This window comes from Mustela nigripes, chromosome 12 (genome assembly GCF_022355385.1).
Source record: "Mustela nigripes isolate SB6536 chromosome 12, MUSNIG.SB6536, whole genome shotgun sequence".
Taxonomy (NCBI): Eukaryota; Metazoa; Chordata; class Mammalia; order Carnivora; family Mustelidae; genus Mustela; species Mustela nigripes.
Genome location: NC_081568.1, coordinates 97358424 through 97385525, shown reverse-complemented (window position 1 = coordinate 97385525; position 27102 = coordinate 97358424). Strand labels below are relative to the sequence as shown.

Sequence of the window (27102 nt, the reverse complement as noted above, 5' to 3'; positions counted from 1 at the left end):
TTTAAAAATGAAAACACTTCCACTTCCATTTTCTGATTCTTAAACACAGTTTTCTTGTCTATATACCTTTCCGATCAATTCGTAAGAGCACTTCTTTAAAAAAAAAAAAAAAAAACCTCAGTGTTTTGTCTTGCATTTATTTTTTAAAGTGTATTAAGTAAGCTCTATACCCAACATGAGGCTCTAACTCATGACCTAAAGAGCTGCATATTCTATGGAACAAGCCAGTCAGGCACCCCTCATTTATTTTACAAATGTTTCCCAATTTCTGTTTTGTTCATGATGCTTTATGACACCAGAAGTTTCTAATTTTTATGTATTTAAATCAATGATTCTTGTCTTTTGTTTTCCATCTTACATAGTCCTTCCCTTCTCCACCTCAAGATTATATATTGACCTAATTTTACTTTTTCTTGTGATTTCTTCTTTCCATGGTTGATTTTTAATCAGTTAAGAATTGATCTTGGGGGGCACCTGGGTGGCTCAGTAGATTAAAGCCTCTGCCTTTGGCTCAGGTCATGATTTCAGGATCTTGGGATCGAGTCCCACATCGGGCTCTCTGCTCAGTGGGGAGCCTGCTTCCTCCTCTCTCTCTGCCTGCTTCTCTACTTGTGATCTCTCTCTGTCAAATAAATAAATAAAATCTTTAAAAAAATTGATTTTGGAATAAGTCATGACTTAGGGAAGCTGTTTCCCAGGTGGTTAGCCATTGCTGAAAATTCACTTATGGGATGGTCTACCTTTTCCATTCTGTTGTGAAATGGAACTTTGTAATATACTAACTTCTAAATATGTATGTAAGACCTATTTATAGACTTCTAAGCAGTTCTTTTTTTCTCTTTTGTCTATTTACACACCAGTAAAAGTATTTAAACTATCTGATTTCATAAATGTGTTCTGACATCTGGTGATAGATGTTCCATCATGTTTGTTTTAACATCTGTTATTACTATTCTCATTGTTTATTCTCCCACATAAACTAGAGAATCATTTTTTCTTTAAAGATTTTATTTATTTGACAGAGAGAGATCACAAGTAGGCAGAGAGGCAGGCAGAGAGAGAGAGAGGAGGAGGAAGCAGGCTCCCCACCAAGCAGAGAGCCCAATGCAGGACTCCATCCCAGGACCCTGAGATCATGACCTGAGCTGAAGGCAGCGGCTTAACCCACTGAGCCACCCAGGTGCCATGGAGAATCATTTTTAAGTTAAAAAATAATGTTTGGATTTTGATTAAAATTCTGTAATTAATTTATAAATTTGAGAGAATCAATATATCTAGTATCATGAGATTTATCGTGCAGAAACAAAGTCCCCTATTTGTCTAGATGCTTTTAGAGTTTTGCAGTCTTTTTTTTTTTTTTTTGAGATTTGTTTATTTGAGAGAGAGAGAAAACAGGAGTGGGGTGAGGGGCAGAGGAAGAAGCAGGCTTTCCACTGAGCAGGGAACGCAATGCAGGACTTGATCCCAGGACCCCAGGATCATAACCTGAACCAAAGGCAGACACTTTACTGACTCAGCCACTCAAACTCTCTGTTGCACCTTTATATAAATGCTTTGATTCTTCTAAGGATTTGTTCCCCCTCATTATGTAATTTGTATTTTGGACGATTATTTTCAATGTTAAGGAAACTATTAATTAGGGCTACTTTTTTGTCTTATTTACCCTGAAGGGTTTTTCACTGGTATTCTTGGATTTTTCCAAGTAGTCAATTTTTTAATCTGTAAGTTAATGATAATTTTGTCTCTTCCAATATCTGACCTCCCTTTTCAATGTCTTTTTTAATTGCTTTTTGTCATTTCCAGAATGATGTTGAACAGTAATGCTTAGCATTCTTGAAAATGTTTTGCTTTAATAAGAATATTAACAATTAATATTCTTTAAAGATATGATATGCAGCCCACTATTCTAAGCAATTTAGGTATTACTTCGTTAAATCTAACCAGCAGCCCTTTAAACTAACTACTAGTATTATCCCCATTTTACAAGGAAAGAAAACGAGACATAGAGACACTGAATAACTTGTCCAAGGTCATACTACAAGTAACTAATAGAACCAAGATTTGAAACCAGGCATTCTGATGAGCAGAGTATTAATGACCTAGTGTGCTACCATATAACAATTAGTAGACCTTTACCTGTCATGGAGTGGGAGAGGATTTCTGTTGGTGTTTGCAGGATCTCTTGTCTCATATTGTCAACACCAACCTACATAAGACAGCCATTGGGCTCCCTAGTGTCAGGAGGAATGGTGAGAATTCATAAGGGCAGAGGCCAGAAAGTAGCACTTTGCCAACCAGAGAGGCAAGGGTGTGCCATCATTATCACAATGGACAGCAAGGTCATAATGATAACTGAGGCAGCCATGGTGTTCCTGAGGACAAGCTAGATGGTCAGCAAACAAATATACTGCTTGATCTGCATGATCGCAAGAGATTAAAAGTAGATGAGCAGAAAGCTGATGTCAGCTATGCCCATGCAAAATCATTATCACTCACCCAGTTTCCAGACCTGAGCTAATTCTCAGATCAAGAATTGATCATTTGAAGAAGTGGCTGGCTCCCCTTGTCATGAACTCTGCAACGACACAGAGAGCATCTGTAGTAGTGACCGGTCCTTCCTAAAGCATCAGAGCCAGTCACCCCAGCAACAGCACACCAGAGAAAGGAGAATGTCCATATGACTTTGCAAGGACTACTGGATATAGTATATGAATTGGCAGTAATGCTAAAATACTGTCGGTGCTCTCACGTTACAGAGAGGTCATTGGAGGCCAAGGGATGGGTAGAGCCTGGGCCCAAGTCTGTCTCATTGTAGATCCACTGTGTTTGTAGACCCTTTCTAGGGCCATTTTCCTAGGTCTTGAGTGCATAATCTGGACAAATGACCTACTGGTACAATCTCATACTGTCTACCTGACCTGTGGAGTAAGAGCCCTGTGCTAGTTATTAAGTCACTGTCTCTCAACTTCAACCCCACTCTCCTTCAGTGTTCTGCTCGGTGAGGTTAGGGCTGGGATTCTGCAAATCACATTTTCTTTCCAAAAATGCCCTGTATTGGACTCTGCTAATATGAGATACTAGTGGGATATTCCCAACAGCATCACCTTAGTCTCATTCCTCACCCTGGCCCTGGCAGTTCGCTATCATCACAGCCGTTGAATCTAGTCTGCAGTTTGTCTCATACCTGCAGCACCTGCCTCACAGTGGTTCTCAAATACACCAGCCCAGCTGGCCAGGGCCTCCTCACTGTTCTGGTCCACAGCCTCTTGGACCCTTCCAACAAGCTCAGTGCCACTGGGACAAGGATATGTAGTAGCCCCTTCTAGAGACCTGAGTTTTGGCTTCTACTCCAAGCTTTCAAGTAGAAACTGTTCCAGCTTCTTCCCCTGTCCCTCCAACAATCACAATGGTAGCTGCTACCTGCAGGTTCTGAGGGACCTTAGTGTTCTTTCTATGCCTTTCCAGTTTTTTCTTTTTTTAAGATTTTATTTATTTATTTGTCTGAAAGAGAGGAGAATGAGACAGCACACAAGCAGGGGGAACAGCAAGCAGAGAGAGAAACAGGCTCCCCACTGAGCAAGGAGCCTGATGAGGGGCTTGATCCCAGGACCCAAGGCATCCCATGCCTTTCCAGATTTTCAGTAACTACAACAGTTTTTTGCATTAAATTCTGTTAAAATGACATATGTGGTATCCATCTCCTGCCTGGACCCTGACATACATTCTAGGAAAAGCTGGTGAAAACGTTGATATTGCCCCCATCTGCCACGGAGAAGATGATGAGAAGTACTGCTCTTGGGTAGGTAAAATGTCAGGGATTAGGGTTGCTCTCAAAAACTTAAAGGAGGCTGAGATCATGGTCCCCATCACATTTCCATTTAGTTCATTAGTCTGCCCCCTAGAAAAGTCAATTGGATCATTCGGCAAATGGAGGACTACCATACCCTCAGACCAAGTACTAACACTAAGCATAACCACTGTTCAGAGGCAGTATCTTGATTTATGACAACAGATCAACATAGCCTCTGGCACGGTACGAAGCTACTGAATTGGAAAATGTATTCGTTTCAACCCCCACTAGAAAGGAGGAAAACGAACAGTTTGCTGTCACTTGGAACAAAGAGAAATATACATTCACTGCCATGTCCTCTGGGCTATGTTAACCTCTCTGCTCTATGTCACAATAGAGTTTAACAGGATCTTGATCATCTGGATAGTCTGTGAAAGGTCTTATGGGTTCATTATACTAATGACATCATTGATTCATGCTCAGGGAGCAGGAAGTGGACGCAAGGATCAGACACATGTGGATGAGAGAGTGGGAGGTAAACCTCACAACCAACCAAGGCTTTGCCTTGATCGGTAATTTTCAGGTGAGACAGTGGTCTGGGATATGTCATGTCCCTCCAAGGAAAGAACACACAAATGTACTTTGTACCTCCTGCCACTAAGAAAGTGAGACAATGTTTAGCAGAATCTTTCAAATGTTGAAGCCTACACTTATCACACTTGAATATTCTTCCAACCCATTAATGGGTCAGAAGGCTGTTGGTGTTGAGTGAGTGTTAGGGACTATACTGTGTTCCCCAACTCTGAACCCCTAACCTTGAGAACATGGTTATACTTGAAGATAGGGCCTTCAAAGGGGTGAACAAGATAAAATGAGAATTACTAGAGTGGGGCCCAAATGCAATCTAACTGGTGTGTTTATCTGAAGAGGAATTATGGACATATAGAGAGACACCAGGGGTTCACACACACAGAAGAAAGGCCATGTGAGGAGAGAGGGAGAAGGTGGCCACCTGAAAACAAAGGAGAGGGGCCTCAGAAGAAAGCAAACCTACTGAAACCTTGATCTTAGTCTTCTAGCCTCTGGAACTGTTAGACAATATATTCCTGTCATTCAAGCCACCTAGTCTGTGGTGATAGGTGATAGCAGCCCCAGCAAACAAATACAGTGGCCTGGAGCAAGGGAGAGCTCTGGAGCAGGTCCAGGTGTCGTGTAAGCAATGCTATGCTTGGGCTGTGTGAGCAGAGGATCCCACAGTGCTAGCCTCTGTAGAATCTTTGACAAGTCTTAATAGGAGAATCATACTGCAGACCCCTGAAGGTCTGGGGCAAGCCCATGCCATCAGCAGCAGGGAGCCTTTCCTTACAAAGCAAGGAGCTCCTGAATGCTTCTGAGGCCACATAGTGACTAAGCCCCCGGGCATGGTACACTGAGTAACCACACAGCCAGCACCACCTTTGATGGTTGGGTCTTACCAGACTTCCCAGTCATAAGGGTTGCACAAAAGAAATATATCATAACCTGGGACTTAGACCTCTCCAAGCTCAAAGTCTAGGTTACTCCACAAGACAAGCAACTTAAACCTGGCAAAGTGCTGGCTATGGAGGGGCTTAGAACAAAGGGTGGAACAGAAGGACGATGGAAGGTGAGCATCTTGGCACCAACTGTAACAGCGGCTGGTGAGTCTCCCGTTCTTCCCAGTGTAGGTTCTTTTTCTTTTTCCTTAGGACCTTGAAGAATCAGTGATAAGATAAAGGAGCCTAACATGGGGCACAGGAAATGTGTGTGGTACAAAGCCTGGACTGTAGTAGATGCTGCTGGTGGCCTGGCCAGACCCCTCACTCATAAACTTCGGAGCACATCACCTTCTCCTGTCGGCCCCTAGATTTACTTGTCTGGAGATTTTCTGTCATACAGAGCAACTCTAGTCCTTTGTACAACACCCAGATATGCCAGGGGAGTTACACCATGCCCCCAGGAGCCACCTGTAACAAAGGATGGGAGATGGTGTATAAATATCCCAGCTCCCTCACCTCTCAGGTAGGACGACTCTGAGGTCCCTGTTTCAGGCAGGCACCCAGAATTCCCCAGAAGGACTACACTCCAGTGACCTGCAGTGCTATCTTGCTTGATAAGAACTTTTATTTACTGCACTCTCTTCCCTGAGTTACTTCATCCTCTAACACCCCTTCCTGTGGTCATTTTCAAAGTAAATGATTTGCTCTACTGTTTCAATGTATACTTCTGTGGGAACCCAAGCTAAAACAAGACACTGCACTTGTCAAAATGCAGACAGTCTCTTTCTCCTTGTTGTCCAAGTTTGCCCTCTCTTCTGTGTGCACAAAAATGAGGTAGGGATAGGAAAAGAGAACTTGGGCCACTTAACAGTCAACCCTGCATGGTTAGGCAACTTCTCTATTTTCCTGGGGAATATGAACCCTGGGTGTCTGTCTAGAGGCAGCAGAGAGTGGAGGATACCTTGGTTCCCCACATTTTTCAGTTGTGACAAAACCTGGGTGTGTCACAATCATTCCATCAATCTACTCCACTTGCTTTTATAGGACAAGAAGGGATTTCTCCAAGACTCTAGCATTTGCCACCAGGTTCCTCCTGTCATCATTTCAAATTTCCACATTTTCCCTGTCTTCATTTTCTGTACAAGAAACATTTTAATGGGGGTCCTGGGTGACTCAGTGGGTTAGGCCTCTGTCTTTGGCTCAGGTAATGATCTCAGAGTCCTGGGATCATGCCCCAAATCGGGCTCTCTGCTCAGTATGGAGCCTGCTTCCCCTGCCCCCCTGCCTACTTGAGATCTCTCTCTCTGTCAAATAAATAAAATCTTTTTTTAAAAAAAAAAGAAGGAAAAAAGAGACATTTTAATGAAAATACACATTTTAATGAATGTTGAGCAGTGCTACTGGCCATACAATATTCTGATCTGAAGTTTCCCATTTCAAGAAGCAGTGAAGTGATAAAAGGAAATATGGAATTCTAGAGATTCATGGAGGTCATTTTCCTCAAATGGGCCATCTTTCCATGGAGAGCCACAGTAGACATACACTGTCACCAGTAATAAGCAGAATTAGGAACAGTACTGGAAACTCACGTCCTCATTAGCATGGTTCCTCAAATGATTCTGAAGAAAATTATTCATGAGGTACATGAGAGAAAGACAGAGAGAAAGAGAGAGAGAGCTGGGTCTACATTTCAAAGGGGCCTTCAGTTGTAATTATTTCTCCAGGGACCTAAACTGGTCATTCAGTGATGCTTGGAATATTTTGAAAATTAGAAAACTATTTCATTTGAAGTGAGCATTCCCAGCTATTTCATTTCTACAAGTGACATTTTACTGGTAGAACCATCACGGCGCTATAGTAAATTCTGGAAGTACAGGGGTTACTTTCCTTTGGGGCTAGGTCATGATTGGAGTGATTTTTCACTGTTTAAGTTTCATTATCATCTTGGTGACACTTCTTATAATAATAACCTTGCTTTGTTCACCATCTTGTCGTATTTATCTTTCTTGACCAGATGCCATTCACACTATGACCCTGTCCCAGTAGCTAGTCAGCGCTGACCTTTGCGACTATTAAACCCAAGGGAGCTAATAAGCAAGCCACACCAACCCTAATTAGCTATTTCCAACAGCTGTAGGAGAGAAGCAGCTCTCAGGGATCTTTCCATCATAAAAATTGAGAGAAAGTTAACTTAAGCTGGAAAGGAAAAAACCAAAAGGAAAGCACCTTGGAAACCCCAAGAAGCTTCTCAGCCAGACTGAAATCCTATTTTAGCACTTCCAAAGCCTTCCAGTGTGACTCTAAACACTTATCTGGAGATGATGATATTGGTTTAAAGATTCAAACACATATCCAGTGTGATGCTTCCAAAAGGTGCTAGGAGCTGAAGAATCATGAGACCATTTAAATGAGCCGGGCTAGCAAACAAGACACATTGCACATTTCAGTATAAAACATTTGGGTCATCTAGACTCCTAATCTTCCTGAATCCTCCATCTAATACTGTCTGGAAATATGCTTTGAAAGCAAGTCATAATTACATCTTTTTATTTAGCAATGAAAATCCCATGGAACGGTGTTTATTTAATTTTAATGAGCACTAAGATTACCTAGAGGAGTCCTCTCAGGCCTCATATGGTCTAATATGGGACACGAAGAATCTGTATTTTAAACAATTATGGATCAAGTTTATCCCGAATTCTGCTTTCAAAAGTTCCAGTGAGGGGCACCTGAGGTGGCTCAGTCAGTTGAATATCTGACTCTTGATTTCTGCTCAGGTCATGATCTCAGGGTGGTGAGATGGGGTCCTGCATTGAGTTCTGCCCTCAGTGCAGAGTCTGCTTGGGATTCTCTCTCCTCCTCTCCTCCTGTTTGCTCATGTGCTTGCTCTTGCTCTCTTGCTCTCTCTCTCTCTTAAAAAAAAAAAAAAAAAAGTAGGACACCTGAGGGGCTCAGTCTGTTAAGTGTATGACTTTGATGATGTCAGGGTCCTGCGATCAAGCCCCAAGTTGGGCTCCCCACTCACCAGGGAGTCTGTTTCTCCCTCTCCTTCTGCCCCTCTGCCTACTCAAGTGCTCACTCTCTCAGTCTCTCTCTCTCAAATAAAGAAATTTTTAAAATATTAATTCAATAAGTAAATGTCAAAACATAATTGTAAGGGGAGATTGGGTGGCTCAGTTGGTTAAGCATCTGCCTTCAGCTCAGGTCATGGTCCCAGAGTCCTAGGATTAAACCATGAATCTGGCTCCCTGCTCAGCCAGGAGCCTGATTTTTCCCTCTCCCTCTACTACTTCCCTTGCTTGTGCTCTCTTATTCTGTCAAACAAATGAATAAAATCTTAAAAAAAATAAACAGAATTGTAGATAATACTGCTATAAACATGAGGACACGTAGATCCCTGTGAATTAGTATTTTTTCAACTGGCCCTTTTATATCCTTACTGTTTTCGATGTTAAAAAAAAAAAAACAAAAACAAAAAACTGTCTCCAGAACCAAGAAGACAAATTTATCCACTGAAAGCCTAATTTGCATAAAACTGTTAAGGTTATGACAGGGAAGTGAGCAGTAGAGGAAGACATCCCCCTTTCCTTAAGGAAATAGAAGTTACAGCACCTCATCTCCATAAAACCAGGAAAGGGTGGTGAGATTCTAAATCAGTCCCTGACATTACAACGAGATCCACACAGGTGACAATACCTGCAGAGGGCTTCATGGGGGAAGACAGGAGAGACACGAACTTGACTTGGGATTAGAACTGAATAGGATTAGGGGAAAGAACGAAGAGCAATTACCCAATATCTGGAATGAACAGATGCATCAGAAGTCTAAGCCAGATGCATCAGATTCCTCCAACTGACCCACTTTATAGAGAGACATCGGGTTGCAAGTAGCTTTAGAAGTGAAGAACTCGGAAGAGATGTGAATACTAACAACACAACTTTCAGAGTGAGAAAAAGACAAGTCGGGGTGCCCAGGGGCTCTGTCGGCTAAGCATCTGCCTTCATTCGGCTCAGGTCATGATCCCGGGGTCCTGGGATCAAGTCCCACATCAGATTCCTTGCTCAGCGGGGCACCTGCTTCTCCCTCTCCCTTGCTTGTGCATGCGCTCTCTCTCTCTCTCTCTCTCAATCTCTCTCTCTCTCAAATAAATAAATAAAACCTTTAAAAGAAAAAAAAGAAAAAAGAAAAAGACAAGTAAATAGTTGGGATGAGGATGAATCCGGTAGCACTGAAACCAGTGTCTAGGTCTAGTGCTGCCTGCGGCACCCTGTGGATCTTACATGTAACCTCTCCGTGGCTTGGTCTCCTTGCTCCCTGTTCCTCCAAGAAGGAGCCAACAGTGCTTGCCTCCTGAAGATCTCCCTGAGTTCTGAATAAATGAGAGAGGTACCTGCAAAGGACCGAGGAGTGACCCATAAAAAGGAAGTTTGCGAATTTACCAAAACAAGAGTAAACAGTAAGGGTAACCAGTAACTAGAGGGAAGAGCTCCCTCTATAGCAGCCACTGTAGCTGACAGAGCCTGAGGCAGTCTACCCGCTGGGATCCGAAAAGAAAGTCCAGGGCTCCACTCCCTGGGATCAGCCACCTGAGAGGAAGGAGGCCCCACGAAGAACCAGAAACAGAAGCCCGAGATACAAGTGAGAGATTACAAAAGCAGTAATTTCTCAATATCTTAAGGGGCCTCAAGACAACCCTCCAGTCAAACCGTAGGGAGACAGGATTTGTCTGATAGCCAGTGGTTAAAAGGGACTTTAATGGTTGCTGCCAGCCTCCAACTCCCCACAGAGAGGTCTTTGCTTTTCCCTTTATGCACAGAATCATTTCCATCCATGCCCAATTAGACTTAATCCCTATCAGCACCCTAACCCTATCTGGGAATACAGAACCAAAAGGATTTAAGAAGCCAGGACAAAAATGATCATACAAATACTTTTATAAGAAAAAGGCTATATGAGGGGCATCTGGGTGGTTTGGTTGGCTAAAACATCTTATTCTTGATTTCTTTTTTTTTTTTTTTTAAGATTTTATTTATTTATTTGACTGAGAGAGAGAGTAGAGAGCACAAGCAGGGAGAGCGAGAGACGGAGAAGCAGGCTGCCCAGTGAGTGGGGAGCCCAATGCAGGGCTTGATCCCAGGACCCTGGGATCATGACCTGAACCCAAGGCAGTTGCTCAACCAACTGAGCCAGCCAGACACCCCCTACTCTTGATTTCTGCTCAGGTCATGATCTCACGGGTCATGAGATGGAGGCCCCCTTCCCCACCTCCGGGCTCAGTACTCAGTACTGAGTCTGTTTGAAGATTCTCTCCCTCTCCCTCTGCCCCTCCTCCCAACTCACTTTTGCATGTGCAGACACACACAACACACTCTCTCTCTAAAAACAACTAGATAAATCTTTAAAAAAGGAAAGAAAGAAAGAGGCTATGCCTCCCAAAGTAAATCTCAAAGAGGGTACATCAAACAAGAAACTTTCAGATTTTCTTTTAATCTTAAGCCCAAAACATTTTAAAACATTTTCTATTTTTTGGAAATAAATCTGAAGAAGAATGCCATAAACTGTAAGATGGTGTTATCTGTCATCAGTTGAGAGGCTATTTCCTTTGAATTCCTGGCTTGCAACTGGGCATTTTAACCAGGTGATTGGTGGTACCTGGGTTAATTATATCTTTTTTTTTTCTTTTTTAATTTATTTGACACACAGAGAGAGAGCACAAGTAGGCAGAGAGGCAGGCAGAGGGAGAGGGGGAAGCAGGCTCCCTGCTGAGCAGAGAGCCCAATGTGGGGCTTAATGCCAGGACCCTGGGATCATGACCTGAGACGAAGACAGAGACTTAACCCACTGAGCCACCCAGGCACCCTGGGTTAATTATATCTTTAAGCAGAGAAACACTCAGTATGTGTAGACGTTTAGTCCTCCATTTATCCTGGTATATCTTATCAGCAATGAGATCCATCAGGAATGGCTTGACAGGTTCTTGTAGTGTGGATGCCACCTACACATACATTTCTGGATGGAGCCAAAAACTCTGGGCTTCCAGCAGAAGACCTACCCATAAATCGTCAGTTGACTGGCTGATGAGCTGTGGCCCAGAGCACTCAGGACTTAGGGTCTTCACACAACTTTATCAAGCTGCCTACTAATCTCAGGGCCAAAGAGGGAAGCCCCAGACTAAAGACTGATGCTTATTCAATCATTGATTTGCTCACTGAGCACCTGTGGGCATGTGCTCTATATCTTGCATTTTGCAACATGCTGGAGACACTGTGGTAGACAAGCTGTATGAAAGACTTGGCGCTTTGGGGCACCTAAGTGCTCAGTTGGTTAAATGTCTGCCTTCAACTCGGGTCATGATCCCAGGGTCCTGGGATCAAGCTCTGCATCCATAGGGCTCCCTGCTCAGCAGGGAGTCAGCTTCTCCTCCACCTGCCCTTCTCCCATTGGCCCGCCTCCCTGCTTTGCTCTGCCTTTCACTTGCACGCTCTCTCTCTCTCAAATAAATAAAATCCCTTTTAAAAATTAAAAAAAAATAATAAAGACTTGGTGCTTTACCCAAAGGGCAATAGGAAATCACTAAATGATTTCAGGCTCTGTCAGTCAGAATAAGGTAGATTCTGCTGTAGTAACAAAAATCTCAGTGACGGAACCCCACTGTTTTGTAGCTGCATCATCTGAAATGTGAAACCCCCACAGCAAATACAGTAGAGGAAGAGAAGCTGGAGAATCATAGAGGAGTTTTCCACTGCCTCAGCCAGGAAGTGACACGTCAGTTCATCAGAATTATTCACAAAGATCCTTCAAAGTTCAAGGGAACTGAGAAGTACAATTTCTCATGTGTTCAGAGAGAGGCACATGGAAATGGATTGGATGAACATATAGCTTTCTCTCTGTCACAGTTGCCAAACAGCAAAAACTATCAGATGGAAAGAAGCATTTCTGGTTATCAGACCCTCCCATTTGAGTTTTGAGTGGAACAGTTCTTTTTTTTTTTTTTTTTTAAGATTTTTATTTATTTATCTGGCACAGAGAGAAAGAGATCACAAGTAGGCAGAGACGCAGGCAGAGAGATAGGGGGAAGCAGGCTCCCCGCCAAGCAGACAGCCTGATTCAGGGCTCAATCCCAGGACCCTGAGATCACAACCCAAGCCAAAGGCAAAGGCTTAACCCACTGAACCACCCAGGCACCACTTGAGTGGAACAGTTCTTAAACATGGTAGATCTAGAGCTGAGGATGCCACTCACTCTCCCCCACTCTGGAGATCTGGCAGATGAACTGCCTACACAAAGATGAGTAGGTAAATAAAATGGAGTGTCCAGTTATTAATCACTGGGCACGCTGAAATACCTCAGCACAAAACTGTCAGAGCCAGAAAACATCTTGGGCTGGAGGCTGCAATGGATTTCAGTCTTCTTGGTCCTCCTTCCCCGAACCTAAATCTTGAGAGACAGTGAATGTGAACCAACCCCACTAGCAGCACGGACAACAGCCGCAGGCATGGCTCACCCAGCTGGATGAAGTCCCAACAGAAAGAACCTGGGAGGACGGCCAGGGGCTACAGATGGTGAATGTGCTAAATTCATGTTGGCAGGAATGGAGTAGAGTCTAAAGAGAAGAAAAGAAAGATTGGGATCTGAACCATGCTTTTCAGACACAGGTATCTATGGTCAGTTGGCCGTCCTGGGGACTGACCAATCAGACTGGCAGCAAAGGAAGTTCATGTAAAGTAAGGGATGGAAGTTGACCCTAGAAGTAGTCTTTCCTCTTCTTTGAGGGAAGAGATGGGGTGGAAGTTTATTCCTTTGTGGATGGAGACCAAAATATAAGAAGAGGGAGGGGAAAAGAAAGAGAATGAGAACACTTTCTCTCCTAACAAAAAGTGGGTAATTTTTCAATGCCAGTTTGTGATGCCCTTGTTAGGTTAAATTCCTTCTCCTATGGGAATTCAACAAGGCCATAGTACCTATGGCTGCTCTCCTTCCCCACCAGTGCAGCAGTCTTGCCCATGAAAGACTGACCATCTGGAAGATTCTGGTACTGGTTCTATCAAGAATCCAAGGGTTCTACATTTAGATGTCTAAAGGAAGCAAAATGAGATTGGGTCTTGGGTCTTCTCATCTCTGTGTCTCCAGCACCTAGCCCATGGGGTGTATATTAGATCATCAAGACAGCATGAGCCAAATGAATGAAGTACCACTGGAAGAGAATTATTTCTGTCTCAGCATAGGAAGGTTATGTTCTCTGGAGTCTCAGATAATATTTTCTTGTTGGAAGAACTCCCTTCTGTACAGCTGACCACTGGGCCAACAGTCAAAGCAAAGGCATCTCCCTGGGATCCCTCAGGCCTGCCTCTAACCTGGCTTGCAAGACAAAGGTATTCCATGGCCTGGGAATGGCAGCAAGAGTAGAATCTCAACTCTAAACCCCATCCCGCCCCTGGTCCAACCTTTCTTCCTCCATGAAGCCTCCTCTGACTACTCCAGGGCTTGGGGAACTTTGAACTCCTACTCATTTTCATCTGCTCTGTCCATGTAGGTTTTTTGGGGTTTTTTTTTTTCAGATATTTTATTTTTTAATGTAATTTCAATTAGTTAACATAAAATGTATTATTGTTTTCAGAGGTAGGGGTCAGTGATTCATCAGTCTTATAGAATACCCAGTGCTCATTACATCACGTACCCTCCTTAATGTCCATCACCCTCTTACTCCATCCTGCCAACCACCTGTCCATGTAGTTCTAATTATATTTTACCTATGGCCTGTTACTATTAGTAGGTTGTACCTATGAGTCTTTTTTTTTTCATGTTTCTGTATTTTCTCTCTATAACTATAGTTAATACTTCTTGGTATCTACCAAGATGCATAATACATGGCAGGCATTTAATAAATATTGGTTGAATAATATGAACTTCATGGACTGTTTCTTGCACATGGAAAAAGTGCATTATACTACTTAATTCTCAAAAGGAGGTCATTGTTACTATCCTTATTTTGGGTGAGAAAATGGAGTCAAATAAATAACTTGTCTAAGTGCATACAATCAGGGTGAAGCTAAGCTTTGAACCTACATCTTCTGGCTCCAAAGCTTACAGTCCTAGCCATTCTGCAAATGGGTGGATAGAAGGAAAGATTTCCTGCTCGAGGTATTTTTACAGGGTTTTCTCTAAGTCCAGGCAGAATACAGTTCTTTCCATTTCATTAGTCAAAAGGAGATGCCCACATATCCATGCCGGGAAGCCCACAGAATGGCAAATACCAATACAGTCACTGGGCTTAATTTACCATCAACGTCATCCAGCATCAGGACCACTCAGAAGTTGGCCTGAGCCACAACAACCCACATTTCCCAATCTAGCGGTCAAGGAAAACTATTTCTAAAGTCCCAAATCTTTATAATCAACTTAACTAGTATCTAACAGAAACTATATATATCACTTCTCAACCTTTTGGCTAAGATCCAGTGTCGTATCTAATAGAAACTATAAAGCCAAATATTGTTGGGAAAAAAATAAATAAAAACATGTATCTTGTGCTATTAGCCTGGGTTAACAAGTGCTTCTGCGTTCAAAAGAGCCATGCTTTTAGCTCCCTCCACATCGACAGTTAGCCTGTTTCCGGCTCTTTGCTTCACGCGGCCGAGAGCTCCCAGAATTCACTAGCTGGAAGGCCAGAGACCCAAGTGGCTGCTCCCCACTTCTCTGTGGCAGGGGCGAGAGCACCCTCCTAGGTGAGGGGCCCATCCCTCGAGGACAGGGAAGGCCCAATGCCTTTCAGAAGGGTAACAGCACCCATGTGGGGACTGACAGTTTCCAGCCAAGGGAGCTGTCTGGCCTGCTGATCCCTCCACGGCAGAAGCCAGGATGACACAGCCAGCATCCTGGTGGGTCTCCTCAGTGGGCCTTGTTGGCCCATTACGCACAGCAAGGCGAGGCTCTGATGAGGGAATTCGGCCTCTTTTCCACACTGCAGGCTCCTTCTTGGTGAAACGCAGACCTATTTCTAGACCCAAATGAACCTTTGCACTGAGGCTCATTTTCACTTCTTTTTCACCTGGTCACAAATCAAGCAGGCCTTCTACTCTGTGGGACACTCTGTCTTCACAGGAGAAGCTCCCTGACAGTCCCTGATGGTCCGGGCTGGCCTCCCACAGGTCTTCTCAGCAGATTCCTAGCAAAATCCAATTAGCCCCACATACATCATACCTATGGCCAGAAACAGCTATTCAGATAAATCTCAGCCTAAAAGGCAAGGGTGTCTTTTCAAGCAAGGCAACAGGGGCAAACTCTTTCTGGATTCCTAACAATAATCTTTTAAAGAACGCGATCTTCATCTGTATGCTAAAATACAATGGACGTCACCAGAGTGGGCCTGATGACTCATCCAGCCCGGTCAGATGGGAGATGAGCCAAGGAAGCTCACAGTTCTACTTCAGAGGAATTAAATTCTGATTTGCAGAAAAATTCAATTGTGCTTTCATCCCAAAGCAAAACATAATTAGAGGACTTTCATTATCTACTTGCATACCCGAAGCCAAGGAAAGTGCCAAGTTAATATTTTCCCCTCCCCTTCGGAGGTAGCTCGAGGCGGCGTTTCTGCCATTATACCACCTTTCCTTTGAGAACTCAAAATGGTGGCTCAGTTTTTCACTAATTATGGGACAGCTGCTATGAATCATGAAAAGGAAACAGTATCAGAACCTTTGTTTTTCAGATTTTAAAAAAAAAAAAAAAAAAGTAAAACACAATTTTTCAAATAAACAGCCCAAAAAAATAAAATAAACTAAGATTCAATGGTACAGCTCAAGTCATATACGAAGATCTGTTCTCTGGAAACACTGGGCCTTTCAGGGTCTCAGACTCCATTGTGTCTAGAATTCAATCTGTCCCCTCCCACTGCGCCTCCCTCTGGGCCTCCCACCCACGGCGAGCACCTTCTCCTCCATCTCTTTCCTTAGTATATGCTTTCACACAACTCTGCACCCCTTTTACATAGCACTTACCAAAATTTAAAACAGTACATTTCTTTTTGTGTTTATTCCACCAACATCTGTCTCCTCCACTGTCAGCCTCCTGAGGGCCAGGGTCCCCCTCCCTCAAATAATATCTGCTGGCGGCTTGCCACTCTGTTACCATGGCCACGACAAAGCCGTTTGTTGATAAGAAAAGATCAGTCTTTCCCAAACATGAACACATGACATTTGTACACTATACTAGCAAATCATAGAAATTAATTGGCTAATCTTTCAGTTCTTCAGTGATATCTGCAACCATAATCATTAGCCCCAGAACAGCAGAGCCACGCCAGGATAAAACAGAATCACCCACATGACTTCTCAAACAAGGGAGCATCTCCAAGATTGCATTGTGCCTCAAGAATATGAAGTGTGTCCTTACCTGTAGCTCTTAATTGCTTCAATATCCAGAGACCTCTGATAACAAGAGGAGTCAGTCAAGTAAACAAGGTCGCTGTAGAAAATCCCCAGGTAGGATCTGTAATAAAGGCATCAGAGTGAAAACATGTATGAGCTTAAAATCTTAATTTTTTAAGATTTTATTTATTTATTTGACAGAGATCACAAGTAGGCAGAGAGGCAAGCGGGGGGCGGGGTGAGCAGACTCCCTGTTGAGCAGAGAGCCTGATGCAGGGCTCGATCCCAGAACCCTGAGACCATGACCTGAGCTGAAGGCAGAGGCTTAACCCACTGAGCCACCCAGGTGCCCCTGCCATCCCCCTTTGACACAGATTTTCCTGTGCCAGATACTGGGCAGGCCTCATCCCTGGCAATATTGAGAAGCAGGTAAGATGTAGATAAAATGTGGGTTCTATCATCCCAACTCCTTCCAGCAACCCTTCCCTCTCACCTTTTCACAGACTCTGTTCATTCTTCCTCTCTGAGCTCAGTGCTTGGTCCCTCCACCCCACTCACCCTCTGCCTAACCCACTCTCCTGGCCACTAACTAAAGCTCTCTCTCTACATCACTCCCCAGGTGCTGGGCCTCATTCTCTTCTAACCTCTCCTGTAATACCCACTGGTTCCTAGGAAATGAAGCCTTGGCCAGATGTCAATAATTAACAGCAGGCTAAGTGGTATTTGAGTCACAAGTAATATCACCCCCAAAAGGTAATTTTGCTAATTGTGCAATATCAAGCATCAGTTTTGAGTTAGTAATATACTCCCAAATTAGAGTAAACTCAGACCTAATTGTCCTATACATAAAACAGCTTCCCCAATCCCAGAGAAAAGTCCTCTGGCGCAACAAATTCCAAGAGACTGGAACTAATCATCATTTTACTTCTGAATTTCCAAGATTCTTTTGCAGCTGCAGGAAACCCTAAGAAGATTTACCAAGGAAAAACAAAAACAAAACACCTGCCTGTGTCCTCAGCAACTCCCTCTGTTCTCCCCCACTCCCCCGCCCCTGGGATTTATCAACTCAAACTATTTAAGAGCACAGTGGGGACTTCACGTTTTTATCACCGTAATATACTTCTGAACTGAAAGGGTACAATATAGCAAAAGAAAAAAAAAAGAGAGAGAGAGAATTGGCAGTCAGCATTATGACTTCTGGAAAAACAGAAGTCACTGCTGCTCTTTTGGTTGGGTGTGGTTCTTTAATCTGCTTCTGACATCTCTGAAGCTGAAGTCCATTTCAGACAGCAGAGAACAGGGTTCATGCGAGGTCAGATGCATGGCTCGTCTCTGAGCCGCCAGGAATGGCTAGACATTCAGTGCTAACTGTCTCAGTGAGAGGGGCATCGGGGGGCACATCATCCTTCTCCCCCTCCCTGTCTGCTCCCCGTCCAGACTCTCATCTGCATCTCTTCCTGGCCGAAGTCCTGCCACCAGGCTGGGACCTCTCCCATCAGTCCTACTCACTCATGACCAGCATGATCTGTCAGAACACAGCAAAGGGCCAGCACATTGTAGAGTCTGAGTAGATGTCTACTTGTTGAGAGTAAATGTGAATGGATAAAATCTTGCGCGAAACTCTGAGCGCTTTCTTAATCCGGGAGCATCCAACAGCTCAATAGAGACAGTGGGAGAAGGAGCCGCCATTTTGACCCAGACATTTGTAACAACAGCATCATGTTTTTAATCACCAAAATAGTATGCAAAACGGATAGCCCTTCAGGATATGATGAGGTTTAGAGAAGTATGCAGCTGGGGAAGTGTTAGGCTTGAGGTAGGGGATCTGAGATGGGGTGACAATATCTGTTATATATATTACACGGACTTTTTTTTTTTAGTTTAAATAGGCCACACATGCCTATGGTTCAACTATTCCTCAAAAAATGAAAAAGGTCTACCTTGAAAAGTCATCTCACCACACTTGTCTTTAATCCACCTGTTTTCTACCATCCAGCTAGCTACTGTTATTGTTTTTTGTGAATTCCTAGAGTTTCTTATTGTGTATGACAAGAATATTATCCCCACAACAACCTTTTTAAGCAAAAAGTAGCAAACTACATGTACCCTCCTACATATCCATCTTGATAGCTGCATAGTATTTTGTTGTATGGATATACTCTGATTTACCAGTCCCCTATTGGTGAACATCTGTGTCATTTCCAGTCTTTCATTATTCCAAATGGTTCGACAATGAACAAGCTTGTACAAAATTCATTTGACACCTGTGCATGTATACCTGCAGATAAATTCACAAAGCACAAATGCTGTGTCCTTTTCTTTAAGCTACAAGCTTAACCATGTGCTTTGCAGGCATTAAAACATCCTTGGGTCAAGATTACAGCATCAAAAGAACCACATCGATGTTGATCTAAGACAGGAAAACAATTTCAATGGCATTGGCCAAGGTTGGAGGTTGATCAATTTTCAGCTACTCCCAATCCCTTTCTTAAATGTTATAGATCTCTATTGGGTTTTGGCCACTGAGAATCAAAATCCTTAAAAAATGGCCTGAGTACCAAATTAATTGTGCATCTTCTGTTTATGTTTCCCAGAAATCCATATGACCTCGGGCAAAAATTCTACATTGAATTATAGCAAGTGCTTCATGATTCCTATTGATAGAGATTTGTCAGGAGCAACATAGAAGTGGTGAAAAAGAAGGGTGTTTGGAGGAAAATTGTACAGATAAATACTTCAGGCATAGACCCAGAGTATGAGACTATTGGTGTCCCACATGCAAACACACTCACCAACAGGCAATGGTGTTGAAGTGCTCCTTAATAACCAGGTTGTTCTATGTGTGCTATAAAATCAAGGCAAGCATATAAAAGAAATGTTCAATAAATGGAGAGACATATGTTGACACTAGATAAAAATAAATAAATAATGTGACCAGCAATTCAGCCCAGTCTCACTCCTGACATCCTGATCCATAATATCCAACTTCTTACTCACCATCTTCATTGGAATGTCTCAAACATACCATGGCTAAAACTGAATTACCTGTATGCCCCTCAAGAATCTGCTCCACCTACATTGCCCATCACAGTTGAAGGCAAAGCTATTCTTCCAACTGTTCAAGCCAAAAACCTTGGTGTCCCCTTGACTCTTCTTTTTCTCCTATATCCAATATCTAGTGCATTGAAAACCATATTGGTTCCAACTGGGAGAGTATCCAGAGTCCTAGCATTTCCCACCACCTCCAGTGCTACTAGCCTGGTCCAAGCCACCCTCTCCTATCATGTGGATCACTGTGTGAGCCTCCTACCTGGCCTCACTAGCTCCCCAATGTCTATGCTTCACACAGAGAGTAAACTTTGAGAACATAAAGCTAGGTTATCTTACACCTCTGATCAAAACCCTCCAGGGCTCCACTACCTCTCTAATCTTACTGTTATCTACTCTCTCCCTTAGCCACTTTCTTCTAGGCACAAGGAATTCTGCACAGGCCATTGCCTCTGCCTAAAACATCCTACTCATTGATGTCCCAAAGACCTACTCCTCCACCTCCTTCAAATCTCTGCTCCACTGTCACTTCCCAAAAAGACCTATCCTAAGCACCCTTTCCAATTAGAAAGCTGTCCCTTCCCCTGCCCCAATTCCCTTTCCTCCTTTCCCTATCCTCTTTTTTCCCATAGCACTCATCACCTCCCAACATCCCCATTGGGTATTCCTCGGTTGCTATGTTGACTATCTCTGTCTCCCCCGCTGGAGTACAATCTCCTCAAGGGTGGCACCTTTTGTCTGTTTGGCTCACTGCCCCTGTATCCCCAAGGGCCTAAACCATGTCTGCTACATAGCAGATTCTTAAAAATATTTGTAGAACAAACGAAGGAGTGTCTTCTTTGTAAATTTCTTTAAATGAGCACGTACCATTTTAACAATTAAAATATTGGGCCAAATGTAGGATTCAGTGTTTTTCTTACCAATCAACTAATTTCAAAGACTGATTGACCCAAGGGTTCTCTCTTTGAACTTAAACAGAATTAACTCCATGCATCTTCTAAACCTAACCCTAACCCTATCTGCATCTCCAGGTTCACTGACTATCCCAATATCAGAAACTGTGCAGCCAATTTTTTTTTTCAGCCTTTGGTGACTCCTCTGCAGCGCTAACCATTAATATTCTTCTCACTCTGCTAGAACTATTAAAACAATGACAAAGACAGCCTTAATTAGCCTTTGGATCCTCCTGAATAAGGCACCTGTGTGGTCTCCTCGAAATACCTTAAATGTTCTACTTGGAGGCAAACACAGTTTCCCCGTCAGCTAGTTTTTACCTCTTGGGTAGACAGCATCTTCCTACTGGCTGAAATTTAGGCAGCAGGATTTGGTCATTTAGTGCTTTGCTTTGCTTTTATCACCAGTAGCTCATGTGTTCTCAGTTCCCCAGCAGAACTTCTTTCAATTCATCCTGCTTTCGGTTACAGATGAAGTGTTTCAGACCAAATACCAACTGCTATAACCCTCAGCCAAATGGTTTGGGTAGAGGAAACACCCCAGTCCCATAATCTCCATGAGGAACCCAAACAACAATGTCATCTAACTAACAGGCAACATGATTGCAAATGAAAGGCAGGGCAGTAGCCTGTCAAGCACAGAGAACTTGGAGTAAGACTACACTGATCTGAGTCCTTTCTTTGCCCCTTGCCTGTGACCTTGAGCAAGTCACAGTGCCTCCTGTGGGTATCAGAACAGTTTTATTGATTCTGATCAACAATAGAATATATCTGCCATAGGACTGTTGTGAGGGTTAAGTGAATCACACCTACTACAGAGTAAATTTCTAATACATGACATTGTAACTTATCACGCAAGTTCTGCTGCAGAACAAACTCCCTACCTGTCCTCCCTTTGAGCCAGATTGGTACCCCGAAGCCCTCTCCCTGTAAAAAGTTTGGGAGAACCCCTGATTTAGGCAGGAGTTGCCAAACATTTCCTAGTTTTCCCCAGTCACCACTCTACCAGCTCTAAAAAGGAGATGTCTGTCTGCCCGTGTAAAATAACCTTTACACAGAGACACCCCCTCCCTGAACTCAGTGAACATTTGGTAGAGAACCAAATGAGCAGAAGAGCACAGACCATGTTCCACTGAAGGAATTTCATTCTCTGCCCTGTGAGCAACAATAAAGTTAGCATTTTCAGATGGAATCTGGAAATGAAACAAAATCAGCCATCCTAAAGTGTAAATTTCCATGACCACCTCAATCCCACATTGTGGCAACCCCAAATATTATTTTCACCACTGTTGATACTTGATAAGACTCACCAGTCAAAGCATGCAAATGCAATTAAGACTGGAGGCATCTCCCATTTTCCATCTTAGTCAATGATGTCAATGCCAAGCAGCTTCTTGAAAATTCAGAGTTTCCAGTATTCTGGGCCCAAATTTCAGACCAAGAGCCGGGAAGAGATGGAAATCCCATGCAATCCTAACTCCACACAGGCTACTTGGGTTCTAACATTTAACCCATTGATCTCACCTGGATGGAAGAAAATTTTATTTGTTGCCAAAGTGAATTATGTTCTAAATGATTAAAAGAGAATTTGTTTTCCCTGCCATTCTTGCCCTCCAGGAATACATCTCATTAAGAGAAAGTAAATTATAAGGCTGATGTTCTGAGGGCTCTGCCAAAATCAGAGAGAGTAGGAGCGGACCTACAGACACAAAGAAGGAATTCGACTTAGAAATGTCACACTGCAGATTGCCAATTAAAAACCTTTGTCGAGATGCAGTCAGGCATAGAAGATGTCACATGTTGTGAGAAGATTTAGAGGCACCAGTGCCCTTGTGCATGGATTTCTCCCATCAGCTTGGCCATGGGGTGGTATCCGGGCACCTGGTGAGGGAGGGCGTTCCTGCCAGTAACACCAAGACTCAAAGAAAGAGTATGGAGAGAATGAAGAACACTATAATAATCTGAAACTCAGATTATCATCCTACTACTAATTCTACTACAAAACTATCAGTTCTCTGGGCCTCAGTTTATCTTCTTCATAGTAAGGATTTGAGCTGGAGGATCTCCCAGGCCTGTAACTCCAGCCACAGGAAATGGAAGGCCGCTCCCCTCCACAAAGGCTCTTTGTTGTGGAATTTCTAGATCCCATGCAAACATAATCTTTAGAAATTAGCGCTTTATTGATTTTTGACATGTGCTGTCGTTGACACTTCTGTTTTTATGTGTGTTAATTAAATGTTATTATTTGCCACTGTGTCCCGAGGCCATGTGTTGGGAGTGGGTGAGATTTCATAAATCAGACCTGGAGGTCTGTGTGGGGAGTTCACTGATTCTTCTCATGATGTCACTGCAATTATTTCCCTTCGGTCAATAGAGAAGCTTTGATGTCCTCTTTACAGCTGAGAGAAGGCTTCTTTCCATGTATCTCCCTCCTTGTTGAAAATGCACAAAGCCCTCTCCAAAAGTCACCCGCCTCTGACATAAAAATGAACGTTCTGTTTTGTTGTCAATGTGCTGCTATTATTAGATGCTCCCATCTCACTCGGAACCACCTCCACTGGGGGCCTGGGAGCCTGTTTCACTCTGTGGCATGTGGTTTTCTGCGTGTTCCTCTCTCTGCCCCATTTTGGGTCCCCCTTTGGTCCCTACACACTGTGCTACAAGCACTGGACCACCATTAACGGGCAACTCTTCCAGATGCTTACGTCATCAGGGATGTCATTGTTTATCACCCTGTCTACACCCCGCATGTCCGCCTCGCACAAAGTTAGTGCTCAATGCGCGTTGCTTGAATTTAATCAAGGGAAAAGAGTTGGGAATCTGCCTTTCTCCCAAGTAGAATCATCTTAGAGCTGGCTGAGATTCACTTCAGGGCCTGTATCCCAACCAGGACCTGGGCTAGAGGAGAAGAGGTTATGGGTTTGTCTGTTTTTTTATAAGAGAGTCATTGTACATGTTAAATCCAACCAACATGAATGTTCTAAAAAATCCCATTATATATAGTGTATTCCTAGAATACTTTGGCGGGTGGGGGATGGAGTGGTGGGAGAGAGGGTCAACCATTCTCCTCATGCTCCAAAAACCTTTCCCGAATATATATCTACCTAGAAATTAGGGACCAGAGCAAACGCAAACATTCCTTCCTACTCCCGTCTCCTTCAATCCAAACCCAATCAAACCCAATCCATGCTCCTCTGAGAAACAGGGTCTTTCCCCACCCTAACGTTTTCATTTTTCAAAATTTCTAAAGTCACAGATTTTTGCTGGATTACACTTCTATTTGATGATTGCTTATAGAGCACTGCATGTCAGGCCACAATGCAAGTACGCCACAGACATTACCCCATTTATCCTCAACACAATCACACAAGGTAGGCATTGTTATTACTCCTCCTCAACCTACGGATGAGGAAACTGAGTCACAAAAGAACCACATCCCTGGGTACCAGGGCCAGGACGAAAACCCAGGCAGTTAAGCCCCAGAGTCTTTTTTTTTTTTTTTAAACCACTATTTTAACTGTAGCTGCCCCCACCTTTGCCATGGCTTGATCATCGTAAATTTCATGTCAGCCTGGGCTCTCCAGCTGTGCCAGGAGCTTCCTCATGGGTGGGACCATGACTTCCACTGCTTTTATTGCCTCCTCCTTCCACATTCATCTAATGAATATTTATTAGGCACCTCCTCTGTGTTAGGATGTTCTAGGTTCTAAGAATATGGCAGTGAACCAGACTGTCAGGATCCCTATCTCATAGAGCTTACATTCTAATGAGAGGGAAAACATAATACCCAGGTAAACAAACCAGCTAACCAATTGAGAAGATGGAGATCATCACAAGGGCAATGAAGAAGATGAAAGAGTGATGGGACAAGAAAGGTCTGGGGCAGAGAAGCCGTATTAGCTCACACGGCAAGAAAGGGCTCACTAAGGATGTCATATCCACACTACACTATCCTAAGAAAAAACAGTCAGCACTGTGAAGATTTGAGGGAAGAGAACTCCAGGCAGGAGGTCAGAAGGTACAAAGGCCCTGAGGTAGAAATGGGCTTAGCGAATCACAGAAAAAGAAAGGTGCCTAAAGAGTAGCAATCAAGGTGGGGCACCTGGATGGCTCAGTCATTAAGCATCTGCCTTTGGCTCAGGTCATGATCTGAGGGTCCTGGGATCAAGCCCCAAATGGGCTCCCTGCTCAGTGTGGAGCCTGCTTCTCTCTCTCCAGCCGCCCCCCACCACCACCACCAACGCTTGTGTTTCCTCTCTCACTATTTCTCTCTGTCATGAATAAAGAAAGATCCTAAATAAATAAATAAAAGTAGCAATCAAGGAGGAGAGGTGAGGGAAACAGAGCTTGACGGTGCAGATCTCAGAAGTTTGAATCCTGTGCACCAGGGTGAAGAAACCACATGATGTGGCTCAGCGCTGAGTCCCACTGCTGGACACCTGTGGGCTCTCAGCACATCGAGCTACCTGGAACACGGAGCACTGCCTCCAGGATGCCCAGTAGTCCCCCACGGTCACTGCTTCAGTGGGCACAGTGGTCCAACATGTGGACCTGGAATCATATTTCTGGGTTTCCACCTCTGCTCTCCTGCTCACCAGTTGAGTGACTTCAGGCTCATCATTGAACTTGAGCTTCAGTTTTCTGGCCCAAAGAATGGAATCATAAAATATGTATTCCAGAAGATACGTGAGGATTAGATGACGTGGTAAGGGTCACATGTCCAGCACCAGCAGTGGCATGCAGGAAGCAAGCCCACAAAGCAATTTTTATGTTGTGGTGGTTATTTTTATTAATCTGGGTAGGAAATCAGCCCTGAAGTGTAAACACTGTCTGGTAGAAAGTGCTGGAATCTCTTGCATCAGCTCTATTGGTTTCTGGGCTAACAACAGCAGGTTGAGTGAAAAGGATCTAAAAAGAAAAAAAAAATGATATAATCCAAAACATCTACTATTTTCCAAAGAACATGACCTCTACTATTTTTTTTTCAGGCAACATACTGGAAAGTTCTAACCTTTTTCATTTAAAATCCGTCTCCAAGCTTGATTCTGTTTCATAGTAGCATATGTACTGAGACAACACCAGAAGCAGCAAGACCCAACGCTGGAGAATCTCTAACTGAAAATGTAGGGCACCATGACAAGAAACTCGGTTTCTCTGCAGATGATAAGAGACGAGCATTTAACCCGAGGAATGCCAGGGCCAAGATTTCTGTTCAGATTTCCTAAGAAAGAAAGGTTTTGTCAAAAGACAGACTATGCTAAGCATTTTCTTTTCTTTGGTCTGCCTGGGACCCATGAAGAACCAAGCCCTGGCGCCATCTCCTGGCTGTCTCCAAAACTGAAAAACAGACGCCTACCGCAAGGGGCCCCTCCCCCTCCTCAACAGAAATTAAGTTCCAAAGAAAAACAGGTAATTTCATAGTAACTTCAGTGTTTGCAACCTCCTGTTAAATATTTGAATCGAGATGAGCATACCGTAACAGTCTCAGCCACTTACGGTCCCCACAAAGGACAGTCCCTTTTAGGCCACCACTTCCTTTGTTTCTGTGAGAGCCTGTCAGCCCCAAGGCACCCAGAGATCAGAGGCAGCTTTTCCAGTGGGCCAGTGTTCGGCCCCACTCCCACTAATGTACCCAATCCTACAAGACAGCAGACTTCTACCCAAATATACACATCCAATATGTCCACTCAGCAGACACAGTTAAGAAAAGAAATCAGGAATGGCATCTGCCCTCAAAGAGCTGGGCTCCTAGCTCCCTTCAGAACTGCAAGTTGAAGCCCCCTCAGTACCCAGAGACTCATGATAAGGCTCAGATGGGGGTCTTGCTCTTCTTAGAGAAAGAAAAGACGGCCACCCCTGTCATCATGGCTACTTACCCTTCCCAAGGATTTGGTGAGGGCAAGCAGCTTCCCCTAGGCCCCCAGGCAGCCTCGGCAGTTTGCACCTAGCTCTACACTCCCCTCCAGCCCGGTAACTTGGCATCAGCAACATAGAGCCTGAAGTGGCTAGGAAAAATAATTCTGCAGGGTTGCTGACTGAGCAGTGAACCAACATCACCAAGAGTTCTGGCTCATTTCTCCGAGACAATGGGGTTGGGGATAGGGGCAGGGTTGGAAGATACGCAGGATAGTTTAGGAGGACAGGAAAGTTACTGGCTGACTGGTTCCCCCCCTTCTTCACTCAAACATATGTATTTACTGATTTAAAGTGCTCTAAGCATGGACGGGACTGGAAGAGATTATGCTGAGTGAAATAAGTCAAGCAGAGAAAGTCAATCATCATATGGTTTCACTTAGTTGTGGAGTTGTGGAGCATAAGGAATAACATGGAAGACATTGGAAGATGGAGAGGAGAAGGGAGTTGGGGGAAATCGGAGGGGGAGACAAACCATAAGAGACTGTAGACTCTGAGAGACAAACTGAGGGTTT

The 27102-nt window shown here is 43.7% G+C and overlaps 1 long non-coding RNA gene across 2 annotated transcripts in view; it reads right to left on the bottom strand.

Moving 5' to 3' along the window:
* Positions 1-27102, bottom strand: part of LOC132027942 (uncharacterized) — a 178513-nt gene that overhangs the window by 136513 nt on the left and 14898 nt on the right. For both annotated transcript variants that reach the window (XR_009407265.1, XR_009407266.1), the window contains exon 2: positions 16699-16794. This is a non-coding gene — a long non-coding RNA (uncharacterized LOC132027942). The remainder of the gene's footprint in view (positions 1-16698; positions 16795-27102) is intronic.